This window comes from Stegostoma tigrinum, chromosome 35 (assembly GCF_030684315.1).
Source record: "Stegostoma tigrinum isolate sSteTig4 chromosome 35, sSteTig4.hap1, whole genome shotgun sequence".
In the NCBI taxonomy this organism is placed as follows: domain Eukaryota; kingdom Metazoa; phylum Chordata; class Chondrichthyes; order Orectolobiformes; family Stegostomatidae; genus Stegostoma; species Stegostoma tigrinum.
In genome coordinates, this window is record NC_081388.1 from 3,533,694 (window position 1) to 3,539,742 (window position 6,049).

The following is a 6,049-nucleotide window of genomic DNA, read 5'->3' on the forward strand; positions in this document are numbered from 1 at the left end:
GGGGAGAGCAGGGAGAGGCAGAGAAGGAGAGAGAGGGGACTTGTGCCTTGTAAATGATGTACAGGCTTTGGAGAGTCAGGCAGTGAGTAACTCACTTTAAAGTTCCCAGTTCTTGTCGCCATAGTGTTTGTACAGCAAAGTTCATGTTCAGTGCTAAGCCTCGAGGGATTGTGGACAAATTCAGCAGTGGTAACACACTGAACTCCAAGTGAGGGTAGCTTGATACTCCTTCATAGGTGATATGCATTGCCTGGCACTTGTCGCGAAGAACATAATATGAAAAATGTAACCAACCGTTTCAAATGTCTATAGACTTGCTGTGTAATTGCAGCATTCTCATACTTTGTTCAAGGTTTGCAACAGTAACTGACTTTTTATGAAAGAAATATTACGCCATGATTGAAATAACTGCAGTGAGGCTTGTCAACAAGTTACTCGTTATTTCCATATTGTTTCCTCTGGAGTGGTGAAAGCTGAGGGAAGACTTGACAGATGTCTATAAAATGATGAGATGCATAGTGAGGATTCATGGTCAGAATCGTTTTCCCAGAGTTGAAATGTCTAATATAAGGGGGCATGCATTTAAGGTGAGAGGAAAAAGTAAGACTGCATTTTAAATATATATGATTTCATGATTGAAATAACTGTACTGAGGCCTGTCAACAAGTTATTCTTTATTTCCAAATGGGGAGACCTTGACACTGATCCAGCTCCCACGGAGCCAGATTTTAGAGTGAGCAGAACCTCTGCGGTTCCTGTTTATATCTGACAACCAGGGCTCCCTGACTGGGCAGGTTAACAGCTTAAATCAGTGAACTCATCTATGATGGCCACCTTGTTACAATCACTACAATAATGACAAGATTTCAGGTCACTTAAAGAATTCTATTAATGTGGGAACATTCTGACAGTTCACTCAGCTTGTTTTGCTCAGTCGCACACATGATTAGAGTTAGCTTTATTGTCATGTACTTAAATGAGTGCAGTGAAAAGTTTATGTTATCACTTACAGTGCCATCTTATTTACAAAGGTACCTAAATATAGTTTCTTCAGATACAAGATATTAGAAAACTATAAAAATAAAATATTTCAGATGCTGCATCACGGCCTAGAGTAGGGTGGAGTGATAGGTAAATATTTCCCAATTGGACACCAGACCTAATTGCAGGTGACAGAAAAATGCCAGTCTGGCCACTCCTGGCTGTAGCCAAAGCCAAATCAAGTCTATTCCACACTGGCAGGGACTAGTGGGACATCTACCCAATGTGTCTCTTCCTCCTGATCTCACCAAGCCCTGATCAATAATAGCACTGAAACTGGAAGCAGGTTCTAAATTCAGGACTCAATGTACATTGCTGCAAAAGGTGTCATATTTTTGAAACTCCACCTACTCCACCCAATCTGAGCAAAAGGTTGTTGTTATAACGGCTGACAACCGCAGGCACTGCTGTGAACTGGCCTGTTGACATTTGCACAGCTTCTTTTTATCTGATCACCTGCCGGGGGCCAAAGGTTTTACACCCTGATGGCCCTCATACCAGGAGGTCACATACACATCAGCTCAGGGTTTGCCTGCAGAACAGTGCTGGCTGGTGATGCAGCAAATTAAGGTCATGCTTCACACTGATCTGGAATGTGGTTTGGACACACAAATGTATGTGCAGGAAATCAGTGTGGACTCAGAGGTACGGGACAAAAACCAACCTTTCTAGCTTCTTTCTCCAATCCACGTTAATCCAACCAACGTCAGACTCTTCCATCCCAATTTGCCCTCTTATTCTAAAAGCCTACTGACCATCTCTCCATAACACTAGCACACCCCTAATTATATTGAGCCAAGTGTTGGCGGAGGAGGGATCCAACAGTATGATATAAATGTTGCCTTTGACGTGTAGATTTTGCGTATCTTGTGTAGTAAATTGCTAAGTGGGCAAGATACTAGTGTCGCAATAAGGGAAACCAGGCATCTGATAGCCAAATGAGCAAGATATTCAACAGTGTATCTCAAACAATCAGATTACAAGATTGTGAAATAAACAGCATGGAGACTGAGAATCAACAAATTCAACGTAAGATAATGCTGAACAGGCATTAGAAGTTAAAAAGCAAGGTGGGGAGAAGGGTGTGAATGCAAAAGAACTCAAGGAAGTGCATGGATACAAAGGGAGAGAGGACGTAGGGTGGGAGTACAGGACAGAGTGAGGAAGGAAACAAAATGGGAACATGTGACTGTGGCAATGAAGAAATATCTGGTTTTTGCAAGATTTGTAACTTGTAAAGAATTGGAGCTGCCAGTGATTGTAACTTACTTTGAGGAGGGTTTTAACTATTCTCTCAAAGAAATCCAAAGTGAGATGAAGCCCAACAACATAGCCCAACTGTAGAAAAGTTCAAAAAAGCAGGAAAAGTAGCTTTATGCAACGTGCCAATGAACGATAGAGCAAGAAAACAATGACTGACATGGGGCCCTATCTGCAGGCTTTAGGCTCCTACCTTGCAAGAAAAAAATTACAATGTTAGTTAAGAAGAGAGAGAACTGTTCAAAATCAAGAAAATCGAGGGCAAAAATAGAGAGAGGATTTCACAGATACCAACTCCATTATGTAAGAGACTTAGAATTGTTAATCAGAAAGGGTGATGAGGACAATGTTTATGATGATCATTGGAACTTGGATGTGTTAACACAAGACAGTATCCAAGTCAATCAGAAAATTTAACTGGTGATTGCAAAGCTTCAAAAGGATTGATATTAAAGATTACAATGGAAGGAAGCATTGTAACAAGGGACAGTTTGGCTTCTGTTACCGCCAAACAGTGTTCTATTTTATACTCATCTTTTCCCAAACAGCGCTATCAAATTGATCAAAACTGGTATTCAGAGTTAAAACATCTTTTTTGTAAAATGGGAGGGATAGGCCTTGGGCCTCAAGAAATTTGATAGGGAAATTTGATAGGACACTAACTATTAGAGTAGCCACTCAATTTTTGCTGCATAGCATGGAATCCTAGTTTCTACTCATTCTACACAGTTTCCCTACAAAGTACTCTCAAGTAAAAAGACTACATCATAGAAATTGTGAAACAGTTCAGAAAACAACTTCTTTCTTACAGGTTACATCTTCCATGCATCTCTTTACGATTTAAACACACGACTTCCAGATTTCTTTCAGCACAGAAACTAAATGTCCTCAACAGACAGGTACAATTTCAAAGTCACTATCACAGAACACAACTTTTTCAAACCATAGCAGCTTCTAAAGATAACGCAGTGCAAAAGCTGAACCTTCCAAATAGCAAGGTCCAGTGTAAAAGATCACTGGACTCAAAACATTAACTATGTTTTCTCTTCACACCTGTAAGCTCACAAAGGGTCACCTTTGACCTGAAACATTAATTTTGTTTTCCTTCTGCCTGGCCTGCTGAGTATTTCCAGCATTTTCTGTTTTAATAGCAAACTGTATAGGGACAACTGCTGTCTGTGGGCTCCATGATAAAATGATTTAGTAGCCTGTTACAGATCACTCCATTCTTTTGTGCATCAGACTGTGGATGCTATTTCCTGTTTTATACTGAGGCTGACCAAAGTCACAATGACTGTTCCCCATTCCCTCCAACCCATCATTCATTTTCCTTTATTCTTTGAAGGAAGCTGTAAAGTAAGAGTCCACTCTTACAGGCAATAGCTGTCAACACAACTAGGGAGAGTTGAACTTTGCAGCCTCAATGTGAATCTTCTGTTCGTTGGGGGCCTACACTGCATGTCCTTTGAAAGCAGTAATTTTAACCATTAAATTGGTTGGTTATGAGGTGGAGCACAAGGAGGGACAAGACGGGCAGAATAGATTTTCGATCTGTCAGTCCCTAATAGTAATCATAGCAACTATGTCTAAGGTTACCAACTCTGCAACATTGGGACAAATGAAGTTCACCCAATGTGTTTACAGAGTTTTCAAATACAGAGAATCTAGGGGCTTGTACCTGCCCTAACCTGATATCAATATAAACCTAACCAACACTGAGACTAATAAGGTTGATATTGTCTTGGGATTGACGTGATTATGGAAAGATCATCTGATGCTATGTCTGCCTTGGTTTGTTGCCTGCATTTTCATTCGTTTGGTAAACCTTGCCTGCTATACAGGTAACCTGGGTACTGACATGGCAAAGTCACTTCAGCCCTTCCTTCACACTACGTAGCTTCCTATAATTCTTTAGAGAACTTTGTTTCTCCAGGTATACAGTTAGCTCCTCCCTCAGTCTCCATTCAGATTTCTGCTTCGCTCATGTTTACAGGTGCATCACTGACTGATGTACAGTAACCACCTCCTTTATCAACACTGAATGCTGCTTGAATCCATGGGAATGTGAAGTCAGGAATAAGGTGTCATTAAACATTAAGAGATAGCCTTTCTCTAAAGTCAAGTTTTTGCTATATTTAAAAATTAACTTAAAATTAATTCATCTCTTCGTTTAAACAGTAATTCCCTGAGAGTATGTAAACAAGAGCATGCATACACTCTGAGAACAGCAGTAACAAGTTACTAGTGAGCTGGTTGAGTACTGTCTGTTACATGCAAATGAAGGCCATATGCGGTAGGAATATAACTGTACTCGACAAAGTGGGTTGCTAAGCTTGTAAGTTTGACCATGCCATTGGGGCAATGCAGAAATCTTGGAGGGTTGAGGGTTGGTTGCAGGAAATTGCAGAGACAGGAAGGTGTGAGACCATGAAGGTAATTAAAAATGTGGATAAGAACTTTCAAGTCAAGGAGTTTTGCTTAAATGAGATCTGATTTGTGTCAACAAGCACAGACCTGATAAGAGTTAAGATATAGATTCAGAACTTAGGATGACATCTGATCCATGCATACAGAGGTCTAACAGCTCCCTTTGACACTGCTTGCTAACTAAGAATGTCCAAATTTCTTGCTCCACCCCAACTTTGAGCAGGAAATTCTTGCTCATAAGCCACTGCAGGCCAGCAGGGCGATTTTCCATGATCCAAAAATGAACAGTCTTCAACAAACAATCAGATTCAATGCTGTTTTGGCAAAGTGTAAAATTCATCAGATGAAAAGAAGGTAGGAAAAATATTTTTCAAAGCTCGGAGATGAGTAAATGTAGGCCTGCAAAAGAACTTGGAGATAATTATTCATCAATTGTTGACAGCTACCAGGAAGGCACAGGGAACTATTTGTCGGCTCAGGAATATATTGGTCTTCATTGCAAGTTGGCTGAAGCACAACTGTAGGAACAATAACAAATTGCTCGTGAAACTCAGCAGGTCTGGAAGCATCTGATGAAGATTCACTGGAATTGAAACATTCACTCTGTTTTCTTCCACAGATACTACCAGATCTGCTGAGTTTTGCCAGTTATTTCTGTTTTGGTTTCCGATCTCAAGCATCTGCGGTTTTTTTTTATTAGAGCAGTGAGAAAGTCTCAAGGCAGTATATGGCATTTGAAGAGACCGCGCATGGAGTACAGTAGAGTATTAGTCTCCTTACCCAAGGATGTTACCCTCAAAAGGTCCCTGAGAAAAGTTTCCTGGATTGAAATGCTGAATTACAAGGAGTGTTTGAGCAGAATTGATAAATATACTCCTGATATTAGAAGATCATAGAATCCCCACAGTGCAGAAACAGGCCATTTGGCCCAATAAGTCCACACCAACCCTCTGAAGGGCATCCCACCCAGAACCAATGCCCCCTACACTATCTGTGCGAGGAAGTTGAAGCACCCAGTGAAAACTCATGCAAGTATAGGGAGAATGTGCAAACTCCACACGGCCAGTTGCCTAAGGTAGGAATTGAACCCAGGTCCCTGGCGATGTGTGGCAAAAGTGCTAATCACTGAGCCACCATGCCTCCTCTTATGGATAGAAGCCAATCTTTTAGAAATACATAACTTTGAGAATTTGACAAAATATTAGCCCAAGCTGGAGAAGTTAGATTTAAGAGACATTATCTCAGGAGGTCAGCCATTGAAAACTGAGGTGAGTAGGAGTTTTGTGGGGCTGTAGGGGATCTCAGAGATCAGGAGGGTGAA